This window comes from Phalacrocorax carbo, chromosome 9 (assembly GCF_963921805.1).
Source record: "Phalacrocorax carbo chromosome 9, bPhaCar2.1, whole genome shotgun sequence".
Lineage (NCBI taxonomy): Eukaryota > Metazoa > Chordata > Aves > Suliformes > Phalacrocoracidae > Phalacrocorax > Phalacrocorax carbo.
The window spans coordinates 22,748,437-22,763,985 of record NC_087521.1 but is presented as its reverse complement, the minus strand read 5'-3'; positions in this window follow the sequence as shown (position 1 = coordinate 22,763,985).

Below are 15,549 nucleotides of genomic sequence, written 5' to 3'. Positions count from 1 at the left end.
TAACAGGAAGAGAAATGGCACCAGAGCACAGGTCTTCACCTAGTGAGTCATCCCTGCAATGATCTTGGTATGAGCAATACATTCTTCAGTGTTTACCAGTTTTATGACTGTTAATTTTGCCCTGTCTGTTGTTGCACATCACTCTTAATCTTTTCTCTGTTGTGTCTTACGCTCCTTTATATATATATATATATATAAATGTGTTTACATTTATATTGCATCCATTCCAGCCTTAATATTGCTGTTACAAGTCTCTTCAGGCTAGGCTGACTTAAGAGTAAGACAGAACCAACAGAGTAGGACACTGAAACCATATCCTTTTGATAGTATAGTCCTCTAACCTGTACATCTGTACTCTAACTGCTAGCAGAAAAGTGATTCATCAAATATTTTGTGAACAGTTGTAGACAAAATGTGTCCCCACAGCTTGCTATAATACTGTCGGATTTATTTATTTATTTATTTGGGGTATTAATTGGATACACAAACAAAATAGTTGTTTTTGTGTATTTTTCCCCACCAAGTGGTAGGTACTAATAGCAGAGGGGACAACAAAGTAGTCATCTGGAAGAAACAGTGGAGTAGTGAGATTAAAGGGATTGTAGGAACAAGAAAAAAGAAGCAAACGCATCTTCATACCATTCTGCTGTTTTCCCCAGTCTAACCACAGTCTGGATTTCACAGCAGTCAAGATCAAACTTGCCCAAATTCAAATGATACATCATGCATTTTCTATTTCTTTTCTGACTGATACCCAACATGACTAGAAACAGGAAAATTAAGTATAGTATATGTCCTTATTCACCTAGATCTTACGTGAGGCCACAAGAACAGATTAAAATTGTTTATTGTTTCAACATTCGTTTTTAATGCTTCTAGCTAAATGTTTATTGGGTAGACAAGCTATGTTTATTATAGCAGAAGAACTGAGGAGGAAAGCCAGAAATTAAGAAATTGCATGCTGCTTAGCCTCACTTTAGCCCTGGCAAATCTGTGGAGCAAGTGCAGCCATTTCCAAGCATATGAAGAATAAGAAGGTAGTTGGGAATAGTCAATACAGATATACCAAGGGCAAATTATGCCTGATGATCTGGATTGCCTTCTCTGCTGAAATGGTAACTGGCTGGGTGGACAAGGGAGAGTAGTGGATGTTGTTTATCTTGCCTTTAGCAGAGCATTTGATACAATCTCATAATTCTGAACTGTAGACTAGATGGGTGGGCTACAGAGTGCATGAAAAACTGGATGGGCTGTTGGGCTCAGAAGGTAGTGGGCAGTAGTTCATCTAGCTGGCAACCAGTTATGACTGCTGTTCCACCACTGTTTATTGTCTTCATCAGCAACCTGAATGATGGAAAAGAGTGCATCCCAAGCCTGAGGATGACACCAAGATAGGGAGGAGGTTGGTGGGGCACTGCTAACTAAAGGGCAGAGCTGCAATTGAGAGAGCCTCAAAGGTCTGGATCTGGAGGAGTTGGCTGACGGGAAACTTGAACAAGTCAACAAAGACAAGTGTCAAGTCCTGCATCTGGGGTGGAACAGCCTCATGCCTCAGTGCAGGCTGTAGATGGGTTGAGCAGGTAACAGCCCTGAAGGAAAAGTAGCAGGCTGAACATGAGTCAGCAGCATGTCCTTTCAACAATGAAATCTTGCAGCATACTGGTCAGTTAGTAAGAGCATAACCAGCAGGTTGTTGTAATTATTTTCCTGTACCTTCCATTTTTGAGGCTGCCTCTAGAGTCATATCTCCATTTCTACCCACTCCTACCCTCCTAGTCATGAGAGATTTACAAACTGGAGGGAGTCCAAAGGAGGACCATTGAGATGATCAAGGAGCTGAAGTGTGACATTCTAGAGGAGGCTGAAGAAAAGAACCTTGAGGGGAATACTTGCCATCTTGAACAGCGTAGTGGGTGGTTATTAGAAAATACAAAGCTAGACCTCTCTCAGGGATGAATGGTAAAGGAAAAACAGCAAAGGATAAGAAACACATCATGGAAGGTTCCTATTTGTGGTTGGGAAAAGAAATTCTCATTAAGGATTGTGGAACAGTGCAACATGCCACCCAGAGAGGTTGTGAAGTCTCCATCCTTGAAGATATTCAGAACTTGGATAGACAGGGCCCTGGGCAATCCGATCTAACTTTGAAATTATCCTACCTTGAGCAGGGGGTTGAGCTTGCTGACCTTCAGTCTATTTTTACAAAATTCTGTCATTCTGTGAAATTCTGGCTGTTCCAGAGATGATAGTACCTACAGGAATCTGGAAAGTTTTTCACAGGACTCAGACTTGGGGGGGGTGTGTGTCTTCCAAGCACTGGAATTTCTTGTACCTTTGTCTGCTAAACTAGAGAAACCGTCAATGAACTTTTTCTTCATGTAGGTAGTTTTATTCTGTGATACAGTTGTTTCTGGACCTTTCCTTTGAGAAGTTATAAAGACAGGGCTATGAGACAGGTTACCTGGTATTTTAAAAACTCATGTTCTTTTTCTAAACCTTCTCCAGTATATTATTGTTTTCCCCAGCTGGTGTCAGATCTGGACAAAAATATACCTTTGAAACAGAACATGACCACTACCAAAGAAGAACCATAACATTTCCTTTCTTCTTAGGCATTCCTTAATTTTACGTTCAAGGACTGCATTAAACAGTTGGATCATCACACTGTGAAGGGAGTACTTGGCTGAATTAATCCATCAAAGGTTTCTTCTACAGTGTCTCCCAGATCTTTTTAATCATTATGGCTATCCAGGAGAGGAGTCGTTACGTGGGCAGAACTTTCTTCCCATTTGTATGTTTACACGTGGCCAATGTAAGCTCATAATTTCTTTTTTCCTAGTTTATAACAAAAAAGACAGAAAAATATCTAGGTAACTTGTGATCCTTATTCGCAAGTCTATCAGCAAGAGTTTTTTTTTCTTTTGTCTGTCAGTGATCTGAATGTATGTGAGAAACCTCAGTACAAGTATAAACGCCCAGCGGAGATTTCTCATTTCATAGTAGTCCTGGAGATCTGCCAGCTACCTTTAAGCAACTGTAGATGTGACATACTGTTACCTTTTGTTATTAAGTCTGTTGATGATGATGTTGCACAAGATCAGGTAAAAAAACTTCTAGAAGTCTTCTTTTGGATTCCTTCCAGACATTAAACTAATACCCTGCCACCACCGCTAAGCCTCTTCATTTAGAAAGGTCTCTTTTCCATAAACCTGTGTTGATAAAGATTACCAGTAAAAATGAGTAATTCCATTATTTTTAGACAGGCTCTTCCATGCTGATGAGCTGAAGATCCTGTTGGTAAAAGCTGTCATTTTAATTTGGAGGCAAAGTTCAGAGGAATAGAGCACTCGATGCTTCTTTGAAGACGTTGGCACAAGTCAGAACAGGGAAAGGTTTCTAAAGTTCAGTGGAAAAAGTAGCCACAGCCATTTTTCTGTCCTGTCCTAACATTTTCCCCTCTTTCCCAGCTTTGCTCTAGGGCATCCTCTTCAATCAAGGAGCAATTTTTGGAGGACTGTGGCAAGAAGTCTGATATTTGCAGGAAATGCAGTATTCAGCAGTAAATTCAGTATTGGCCAGCTTTCATTCACTATAAATTGACATGATACATAATTTCTGCCCAATTAGATTTTTAAATGGAAATGCATTTGAAGAAATATGTACCCATCTTTGGAAGACATGTACTTGTGTTAAAAATAAAGCTCTTCTTTCTTCATGATTTAATCTGTATGAGTAGCTAAGTGAAAAGTTGGGCATTTTTAAAAATCAAGCTCACAGTTTTTTCACTTTTTAAGAATTTATTACCAACTTTCTAGCACTTCCACCAGTTTCTTTCTGATTACTTCTCCCTTATTTGATGAAATAAGAATTATTTATTACTTTGGTAATCAGTTGCAATGAGAAAAATATGTGCAAATTTAAACATGTGCAAGAAAATGACAACTGAACCGTAGAAAAACCCAGACAACTGCAAAACTAGTTTTGCTAATAGTTTGAAGGACGAGATGGGAAGATTAGTTTATCCCTTTATATTTTCCCTTTATAAGTGTCATTGGAACAAAAGCTGCTTGAGCTGTTATAATGTCATTTGTTCTTGGATTTTTATGGAGTTCAAAAGTTGAGCCCTTTTGACTGTAGTACGAGATGTACCTTTAGAAGGAATAAGTATGCTGGCTGCAGTCTCTCTCTGGTGGGTCCTGCTGTGTACTAATGTGTATACCCCTTCCCTGCTTTGCCTTATGTCTGTATGGGGGTGGAGCAGGGGAGTATTCCTGTTTCTGTTCTCTGGTCATAATGAGGCTTCAGCTCTGAAGGGGTATGTTGGCAAGTGGATACTGGAATACTACATCCAGGTGCTACTACAGCAATGAGGGCGATGCTATATGGCTCCTCTGAGGAGGAAGGGATTTTCCTTACCAAAAAAGAAAAAAAAGGCATTTCTGCCCTTTGAATATCATGGCCTTCATGGACAAAGGGAGCAGTATCACCCCAATTCTGTGATAATTGACAGTTTTAATGACCTGCTCAACAAATCTATAGAAGATCAAGAGAAATGACTTAGATCTCTGTCCAGGTGTAGAGACTTTAAATATCTTTTATCTGTTGGGGAATGTCTGTGATGTTTGGCTTGTGCTTTTTGCTTTTTACAAGCAACATGAGTGCTTCATGCAGAGTCCTAGATACCTAGTGTGCCTCTAACTTTAGCTGATCCTTTACAAGTGTGAAGATATTATAAAATGCTGGCATACAGCATCTCCCTCAACTTTTCATGCATTTAGATGCTGTAGTTTCTCTACCTATTATTCTGGCATTAACTTTTTCTACCGGAGTTGCTGTTCTTCTCCAAGTTCCTCTCTGAAGTCTGATTCTTCTTTAGCCCTGCATGATGGTGCCTCCAGTTAAAGGTTAAAGTCTAAGTTTAAAGGCTAGATTGGTTCCTAGTTGAGAGGTGGTATTCTTTGCTAGGGGCAGGAAGGGCAGGTTCAGGAAGTAAAGACCCTCTGGAAGACAGAGAGATCTCCTTTGCCTATAAATTGGTGTGGTTTGCTTATGAGGACCACCTTTTTCATAATCTACTGAAGGGAATAGTCCATGTGGGTTTATTGAAAGCAAACTGTCTTGAACTAATTTCGTTTTCCTCCATAGCAAGATACCGCAACTTGTATATAGAAGCAGCCATTTAGTCCTATATCTTGATGATAGGGCACCTGGCAAATTTTGAACCCTGTTCATAAGCAAGCAAGTGAAATGTGATCTTGCTGAGTAAAACTCCTATAATGTATTCTGAAGAGTTAACAGTAGAGCACATTCAAAACAGTAGGATGAGCTGAGTGGGGTTCTCCGGGGCCCTGCCCTATGCTCCATTCTGATCAGTGCTTTGTAATAATATTGGTGTTGGAAAGCACCGTATGTGGCTGCACACATGCAAAAAAAAAAAAGGGGGGGTGGGGGGAAAGCTGGAACAGGGAAGGACCCTTCAGTATGTTGGAAGACAGGCACCTTATTAAAACTGAATTGCAGACCACCTTTCACTTCAGCAAGGACAAGAATAGGGAGCTACAGCTGATCAGCCAATTATTCCCATCTAGCCAGCAGCTCCATGTGAAAAAAGAGAAGGCACGGAGTATAGTGGTCTGCAAGAGAAACATAAGACATCATATGTTTTCCTTAATATAGTCCAGGATATTCACATGCTTTCATATATGTACAAAATAATTAATCATTCAAGCAGTGGTAAATCTTGAAGCAGAGTGGTGTCAAGTTTTAGATGCTCCATTTCAAGAAAAATGTGGATCAGCTATGTCTGGTCTGTTGTGAGGAAAGAGGATTGTCTAGATTGTCTCTGGAGGTCCCCCCCAGTCCTGTGGGCATGACTTTTCAAAGACATTTGGTCTGTTTTCAGCTTTATAACAATGAAGAGTATGTAGGCTACTTGACCTAAAATAAGAGACATCCTCTAAACACTCTGAGCTGATCCTAGACTTCTATGCCTCCATTAGCTTGTAACGCTGGAATTTAGGACAGTGGTAATAAAGCATGTGTTTCCTTGTTTGATATGCCAGGACGAATGTGTGAAGAATTCACTAGCTGAAATTCAATCTTTTCTTAAAGCAAAAAAAAAATATCAGTATTTCTGTTATAATATACAGAGTAAAAGGCATTGTAAGTGAATTTTTCAGCATCCTCTTTCAAGTAGAAAATAAATTTATTCTGAGGTACTGCATTTTCTACTTTAGCTGCTGTCTGTTCTAGCAGAGTTGGAGCTATGACTGAGAGATGTGGTCTGACAATTGCTAGGGCTGCAATAGGCTCCTTTTCAAGCACCTTTCAGTATCGTTAAAACATGAACATCTCCTCTAACTCTACAAATTTTGTCATCTTGCACAATGACTTCTCTGTAAGGCAAAAATAAAATATATCCTGTTGTACCAGCTGTTCAGGGAAACACAAGCATTTAGGTAAATACGTACATGGGGGGACATCTGGAAGCCTTTTTGTAAGGTATGAGAAGGACTTGAATGAGAGTGGTGGATATTAACCAGGCTGTCAGCATTTTACTAGGGGTAAGGGAAGCCTTTAGAAGTAATGTTTTAAAAGTTTTGCCATTCTTTCCTGCAACACTGATGTCACTTGTCTGGATGTGTTTTTGTCGTTTATTTAAGAAATGAGGAATCCTTTTTACTAAAATTGGAGATCTGACTGTTTTTTTTCCAGCAATCATTCATATTCTCTGAGGATGTGGGAATCCCTGCAGGGGAATCAACCACCAAATCAAGTATAAATCAGCTTTGGGAGTGGACTTGGTGATGGAAGGGCAGTGCTGCAGGCCTCATCCTGCACTGTTAAAGGAAACTAGTTTTATCATTGGGAACAGTAGGGTTCTCTTAGGTTGCATCCGCCACTGTGGTATCTGTGATCTGGTTTCCCCCCACAATGGTCATTGTCATACACTTATTTTTTAATACAGGATTTCATGATATGTTGCTGATAGCTTCTGTAGCTTTTGCCATGCAAGACAGGGAAAACATCAGGGGAAATTGCTCTGAAAATAAAACACATAGTTGTTTGCTTCCTAGATGAAGAAATCTGTCTAAACACCGTTACAATCTTCCCTCTGCACTTGCTTGAAGTCTAGGATACCCAGGCCACTTTGGCAACCATGACAAACTTTAAAAATCTGCTCTGAGACTGTGTCTCTTCCTGCCAGACAAGAGCTGAATCATTCATGATCTCTCGGCAAGATGGCCCAGCAGGGGTTACCCATGTCTCAGAAGGTTCTCAAGTGCATGGACCTCTCACAAATGTGGGAAGAATGGCTTTGCTCCTCCTTTGTTTCCTGTGACCACTCTTATTAAAGAAAAAGGAACAATATCCTACAGAAGAAGGCCTTTTTGTGGCTAAACCGCTGCATTCATGATCTGGGTCCTTGTCTGGATCTACTGTAGGTCCTATGAGACATTAATTAAATGCCTTACTCTTTGGCATTTCATCTTGTTTTTCTTCCTGTTATAACAGGAATAACATAATGAATGTTGCTGGATTTTATAAAAAAGATTGTGGATTTGACACTGGTAAAAAGTTTTGAATTAGCTTAGTGATGCCCCCATAACATGTAAAGCATTGTGACAGAGACCCTGCAGGCTTGGCCTTGCTGACAAAATGAACAGCTTTTGGCAATGGCAAAGAAAAATCTACTCAATATGCAGTAAGTCAGTTGCCTGCCCAGTTATCTTTGGGGGAATAATTGATAAGGGATAGAAAGCTAGTTTACAAGTATGCATTGGCTGTAGGCTACAGCCAACTGGTCCGAAATATGTTTCGGGTAGACATCTGCTAAGACAGAGATGTTCAAAAGGTGGCTATGTTTCAAATGAAGATATTTGTAGCAATAATTTCAGTTCTGGCACAGTTAACTTGCCCTCCTACTTTTGGATGCTAATTAGTGGGTGAAAATAATGCCTGAAAAATAACATCTGTTTAATGACAAAATGGAGGTCAATATAAGGGTTCTTCAGAAGGATGTCTCCTTCCTCCCCCATGCCTCAGCAATCTGATGTATGAAAGCAAGCTCTGCTATAACAAATTTTTACCTGAACACATACAAGTCCAAGCAGACTTGTATGTCTCCATCCAGCTCACAGTGCTTGTGCTGTCTGCTCTGACTGTACCATTCTCATGAGACTGAAAAGTGTGCCTTTCTCACTGTTGCACAGATGTTTTTTCAATCTTGGAGGGGAAAAGACGTTTTAGGATGGACGTGGCATTTCAGCAGCACAACACTCTAATAGCTGATGCGTGTGTGTATATATATATGAAATCATTTCACCATACGATTTGAAAAGCTGTTTGAAAGGAAGCAGGTCTGGCAAAATAGAGAGTAGCTTAGCTGAACTTCATTTGAACTCAATGAGCAGAAATATTAATAGAATCATAGAGTCATAGATTCATTAAGGTTGGAAAACCCCTCAAAGATCAAGTCAACTCAACCCAACACCACCATGTCTCCTAAACCATGCCCTGAAGTGCCACGTGTACAAGTTTTTTGAACACTACCAGGGATGGTGAATCCACCACCTCTCTGGGCAGCTTGTTCCAGTGTCTGACCACTTTTTCAGTTCAGAAATTTTCCCTAATATCCAATCTAAACCTCCCCTGATGCAAATTGAGGCCATTTCCTCTTGTCGTATCGCTTGTTACTTGGGAGAAGAGTCCAACACCCACCTCGCTACAACCTCCTTTCAGGTAGTTGTAGGAGTGATAATGTCTCCCCTCAGCCTCCTCTTCTCCAGACTAAACACCCCCCGCTCTCTCAGCCGCTCCTCATCAGACTTGTTCTCCAGACCCTTCACCAGCTTCATTGCCCTTCTCTGGACATGCTTCATTCAGAGCATTTGGCTGTTGACCAGGCTTCTTGAGCTACTGAGGCATGTTTATGAGACCAACATTACATGTTTCTGGAAGTGACACTTCAGTCTTCTTGGGGCATTCACTTCAGTGACTCTGTGTGCCTGTGTCTGTATGAGATGATTGTGCCTTCTTTCTTAGGAAAAGAAAGGTGAGATTGAATGAATTTAGACAATAAATCTTTTTGGCTTACTTTCTCCCCTAGATAGTTTGCACTAAATCATTTGTTCTAAGTCTTCACGACAATTTGTAGGCTCCCCTTTTGGTAAGGTCATGGTGAATTTAAAAGTAATAAGAACAGTTGTATTACTTGGATCTGGGCCATGAAACCACTCTTATACAAACTGCAGAGTATGTGAGGGATACCTGAAACCTACCAGGTCTTTCCTGAAAAAAAAAAGAGGAGTTCTGTTGACGTCAGTACCTTAAACTGGTTCACCCTTCTACGGCTGAATGATATATAATGATGACAATCTAGTGCTGAAGTCAGAGGTATAGCTATAAAGCAATCCCAATGTAAGCTGAAGGTAGATCCTCTTCTACTGAGATGTCTTCCTCTAATAAAACTAAGGTTTAAAAAAATAAAAAAGACAAAAGAAGATATTAGGGTAAAACAAGATCAACCTTATTTATTTTTCTTGTAGCTGAGTATGCAATTTTGTCCTCCTCGCTTCATTGACAGGTGCTCAGGTAGAAGCTATTGGGTAAAATAAGGACAGAAAAATAAGTGACAGGTAAAATGAATAGCATTTGAAGATGAATTTTAATTATCCTGTGTATAATACCTTCCTTTAACTGCTCTTCTTTTTGTTGGCTTATTAAGGAATATGTGAGACCTAAAGTGCCCTGTTCTACATTACCCTTAGTTTTAGCCATGTGCTAAGGGAGAGAATTAAATTTTGGACCTTTCAGATTAGTGTTTTATGCCTGAGGTCCCACATGTCGTGGGAACAAAAAGCACAATATGTTCATGGCTCCCATTTTAAAGCAAAATCATTTACCAAGGAAGGAAGCATGGGGGGCGGGGGGATGGACTAGATGATCTTCAAAGTTCCCTTTGAACCCAAACTGTTTTATGATGCTATTAAATTGAATCCAAATCCAAGCCGCATGATGACCACACCCTGGATCTGATTGGCTGCAACAGGCCTGCCCCGAGGCTGAGGTTCGGCACCCTGCCACTTAAAGTTTGACTATCAGCTCATCCAAACTTCCGTCATTCCTGTCCCTACAACCCATGTTGCTGCTTTCGGTTTTTCAGGCACAACTGTTTGCAGTGAGTCTTGCTGAAATTTTTTTTAAAACTGGTCAGATTGAACAGCCCCACAAAACTTATTTAGATAAATTATTTTAGTTCCCTCTCTGCATCACAACATGAACCATCGAAACAGTATTTCCCACCTCCTTGGTTGCCTCAATGTTACAGTGTAGGGCAACAGAAATGGGAAAGGAGGTCGGATTTTGAGTTAGCAGTGCTGCCACACTCTCAGCAAAGACTGCAAGACTTGAGCTTTGCTTTGCATCTGCAGTTGCAGCAGTTGGGTGGAAAGCAAATGTTTTCTTTGTGAAGTGAAGAAAATGGTGTAGTTTCAAGTTGAACCAACCTGAATAGAAAATCTTTGACTGGAGCCCTGCAGGCCATTTCTGAGGGACTGTGATGGGCTTAGGAAGGGAAGGACTTTCCTGGGACTGTTGAACCATGAAGACCCTGTTCTTTTCTCCAGTCAGCAAGGACTATTTAGCTAATTGCAAATGTCTTGGAGGGATGTAAGAGACTGATGACTGCAAGCGTGGATCAGACCTGTAAAAGCTGTATGAATGCTTCCTAGAAGACTCTGAAACAAACCAGTTGGCCTGCTGGTAACCAGTGCCAAATGTGCTGCTACTGAATCTCCTGTTGCAAAGAGCTAGCAGGAAGATCATGAATTTGCCTTAACGCTTTTCTGATCATTGAGCCAACAGTGTTAAACAATGATACAGCGACCACCTGTAAATGCTACTTTGAAACACAGATTGAATTTATTAATCTACAAAAGCACTTGCTCTTGAACTAAAGTAGTTGTTTAACACAGTGAGTATTAATCTGAAAATTTGATAGTCTAAATCTCTCTGTTGCTATTGTGTACGAACTATTGTTAAAATAACTAATCAATGATTTAGTGGGGTTTGTACTTTGTAATGTATGAAAAAAGTGTGTTTATGTAAGCAGACACTGTGTGCATGTATATATGTGTGTGTAAATATATTTGTAGGCAGAAATATCTCTGCAGTCGTAAATTAAATATGGGATTGGGCCTTTTTGGTTTTATAACCAGAAATGTATGCATACCCTGATTTTTTTTCCTCCTAGTACTGTGTTTCTATGACCATTAGGCTGATCCTATTCCTGTTGTCTCCAATTTGGACTCGATGCACAAAATCTATAAAATTATCTTAAACATCTTTAAGAACAAAATCAGACTTCAAACTCTGAGTTTGCAGGGAAAGTAACATTTTGCTCGCAATTTGGAGACCTCCTTTGGTCCGATGGCAAGCCAACAGCATAGCTACAAAGACCTAAGCTGAATCTGTATTGCTAACCCAGCTCTCAGCCCAACACAGATGCATAAACTGATTCGAGAAGGGCTACCTCCAAGCTGCAAAGTCCTGCTAAGACGGCAACTGTATCTGCACTACTGAATTGTCTGCCTGTGTCCTCACTGAGCTGTGTGGTTTCGTAAGTTCGGGGTTACTCCCTGGGGAGCATCTGTCTCAGCTTTCTCTGTGCAGCTTCCCTGTAATTTTCTTGAGAAGGCAGTCAGAGGTGGGTGAAGATGAACTTTTGAGTGAGAAGGACTGAGAGGGTTTTCTTTTGTTTTTGTTTATATTGCTTATGTTTATACAGATGACATAGCCTCCTCTGAAATCCAAAGAGAGCATTAGTGTAATTGTGTATGTGTATAAAGGTTTTAATCTCTCTCCAAACTTTAATCCAGTACTGATGTTCTGGTATAAGGGAATATGAGGCTTGCAGGCAATAGGAGCTGGTATCCTTGCTCTAGAGAGCACTAGCTTGTCACCAAAAGTTCAAGTCCAAGTCCTGAATGCAAGGAAGAGGCTTTTTAACCAGCTTTTGTGTGAACAAAGAACCACAAATGGTTTTGTGTCTCGCAGACAGTGAATTTCAGTTAGAGCTTCCCCTTACCCCTTGGCAAAGGGAGTTACTCAAACTTTCTTCAAGAGTTTGCAAGTTTCAAAGTGAAAGCAAGTGTTAATTAGAATGCTATCACTATTAATTTTTTTTTTTTAATTCATGAGGTCTACTTCTGCTGGGAATATATTTTTTTGTGTATAGGAAACTAGATAATTGTCCTTTATGGCTTCTATTTGAAAATAATACAATGAACAAAGAGAACAAATTCAACAATGAATCAAGAAAACCCCAAAACCTCTTGTCTACTGAAAGCTGGGGTTAAGGAAAAGAAAAATCTGGTATTTTTCATCCTAAATCTCTGATTAAGAAGAGATGGATTAGTCTGAGTTAGGAAGATGGTGCTGCATATCAGCTCGGCCCTGCCCTTCCTGCAGGGATATCTGAGCTGCTTGTCAATCACAGATGGAGCTGCTGCAGCTCACAGCTCCAGAGGCTAAGCAAAAGAAAATCAGCGATGGCTTCGTCTGGCAACATGGGACTGTAAAGGCTGAGTGGCTCATGACAGCAGCTTATGTGTCTATGCAGCTTGGGCAGAGAACTGATGTGGTAACCTTGCTAATCTTCCCAAATCACTTTCTTCCCTGTTGGTTACAGCCCAAAGCATACAAAGCAGTTGTGCGCATATTCCACCTAAAGAAAAGCTCAGTGATGTGAACTGCTATTGCAAAATACTGTGGCAAAAAGGTAACAGTGATTATGAATCAACAAAACACTAATATCAGAGAAGCATCAAAGTGGGCATATCTGAAGTGACTTGAATTTGTCATTTAAACAAGCTTTTGAGACAGCTTTATTTGCTTTGACTGAGTCAAAATTACTGTGGAAAATACTGAGTAGAATATTTAATCTAGATTCCTATTATTAAGTTCAATTTTATTTTAGTATTTCGAATATATTTCTCTGTGGCAAAATAACGGCTTGTTCTGTTTCAGAATAAGTGATTGCAGATTCTTTGAATTTAGGATAACAAAACGCTAACATAATAATCTTTTGATATTCTGGCCATTTGAAGCTTAGGTCAGGTCATGTCAATATTTCACAAAGTATTTTAATCTTTTATTTTAGCAGTGCAACTTGGGGTTTTTGGGTCTTGATTTACAGGAATGGAAACAGAGATATATATGGTGCCCTAAATTAATGTTAAAATAAAAGTTCAATTTCAGTGGATCTAAGATTCAACCTTAACTACTTTGAAAAGTGCAGATAGGGCAGCTAGATAGTGCTCATTGGATGGTCCAGTTACAGTGGAGTAGCTGTTTTATTTTTCTGTTACTTCTCTAATTTTTATTATTAATAATAAATATTCACTGTGCAACTAGATTGAAAAGATTAATTTATTAAAAAATAAATTAAACAAGAGAATTGTTCTGAAATTATTACATGTATATTACAGGATAAACACAACTAATTACTCCTGAGTAGGGGTTATTACATCTGAGTGAATTATATTATCAAAGCTGAAAGATAGCTCCAGCTCATGACTGAGCTACTGTGATCTGTGTCCAAGAAAGGAGGACAGAGATCTGCTTAAGCATATGAAAATTAACCTGCAAAAAATAAGTATAATCAATTATCATAACGAATTAAATATGTCATTAAGTGAAGGAGTTCTGTTAATGAAAGTTATTTTGTTATATATCAACCTTCCTTGTAGAAAGGCAACTTTATGGGCTGGAGGATATATTGTGGAAATGTGGGATGGGTCAGACAGTACTTTTCATGTCTGCTCTCTGACTTCTGCTTGAAATTTTGCAAGGTAAGTTAATGTGCTAGTCTCATGTTTTCTTTGCAGATATTATTTTAAGGATGCATTGCTTATAATACCCAGGTGACACCATTTCTGTAATTCTCTCCCTTTTTAAACCTTTCCAATCAGTAGCTGGAAAGAGAAAAGTTCTGTTAGTTCTTGCTAGCCACCCTTAAAGTTGACAGTTAAAACTTTGGATTAATAACGTACTGACTACTGGGTAATTCACTATGGTCAGATGTTAATTTAACTTTTGCTCCTCCACTTTTAAAGATGGAGGCAGCCAACAGTAGTCTACCACCCACTGAAGAGCATACCAAAAGAAAATGGGTGATGACTTAAACAAATCTACTCTTGGTGAGGTCTGAAATGTTAGATGTGCTGGTTGTAATAACTTTAATACTAAGACCATCTTCCACGTGCTGAACGTAGTACACAGCCTCCGTGTGACAGATGGACATTTTGGACAATTTTAGCCCAGTTTCTCTTGTATGTTCTTAGCAGAATTACCATGGTTTTCCTCAGTTCCAGTTGAGGAACTGGATGTTGGTAAACCAATGATGGCTCTGTTGAAAGAGCTCTGCTAAAGTGGTTCTTAGGCCCACCAAGGTCTGATTCTCTTGCATTTCTCCCAACATAAAAGGCAGTTTAGGGTCTCAAAGAATAAAACGTGATTATCAGAAGTCCATTAAATTATTGCTTATCCTTTTGTTTTGGAGAATACATTTTTAGGTATGTGTGTTTAACCCTTGAGCCTTGCTTAAAATTTGCATCATACACTCCTTCAACTAAGGAGCTAGGTATACCTGAAAATTTTTCATGTGGGGAAAAAAAAAACCTAGGGAGGTATGGAGATGCTGCTCTGAAGAAAATACAAGGGATTAAGAGAAGCCAAAGGATGGTCATCTCCCTGGGATTGAGATATGTCCAACACAGGTATACGTAGTGTGGGTTGGAATGTAATCCAGTGGTGTGTTCTTAACTAAAATCTAATCCCAAATTAAATCTGTAGTAGTGCCCATGTTAATTGCTACCCACCAATGTAACAAGAGTAAGGGTGCTTGTGTTCTGTGCTCTTCTAACATGTTGGGGACTTAGCTTTCATTGTTTGGCCCTTTCCATCTGACCTCTACAAAAGTAGTTACAAAGTGTAACAAGCCAAAGCAATGATTTCTGTCCCAAAGCTGTTGTTTCTCAGCCTAAAAGCCTGAGGCACTCAGTTGTACTAAAACATTTATCCCAGAAATCATTACTTGTGTATTATAGGATAAACACAAGGTAGATTGTATACGGGTACATAATTAGCTCCTTCATGACTGAAACAATGTTTGCACGCTTAATGCCGAGTCACAGATGGAAGTGCGTATTTGGTCATGCACCTGGGTATCATTAAAAATACTCCAGTATAAATTCCTGTCTTCAGAGACATATTGGCAATGTATAGTAATGAAATGCCCGCAGGCAGGCACTAAGTCTTGTCTTGGATATATAATGCACAGAATAGCAGTTGCTATGGAAAACACGAGTTTAAGTCATTGTTTCACTTACACTAATGTTAATTTATCAGAAATGAGACCTGTGGTAATATTCCGATTTCACACTGGTAGCATTTAGGGACAGTGGACTTTATTAAGAAGTATGTGCATTTTTTTTATGATCCATGTCCAGAGGGATTTATAATTCACATTAAAAAAGTAGCCAAAGG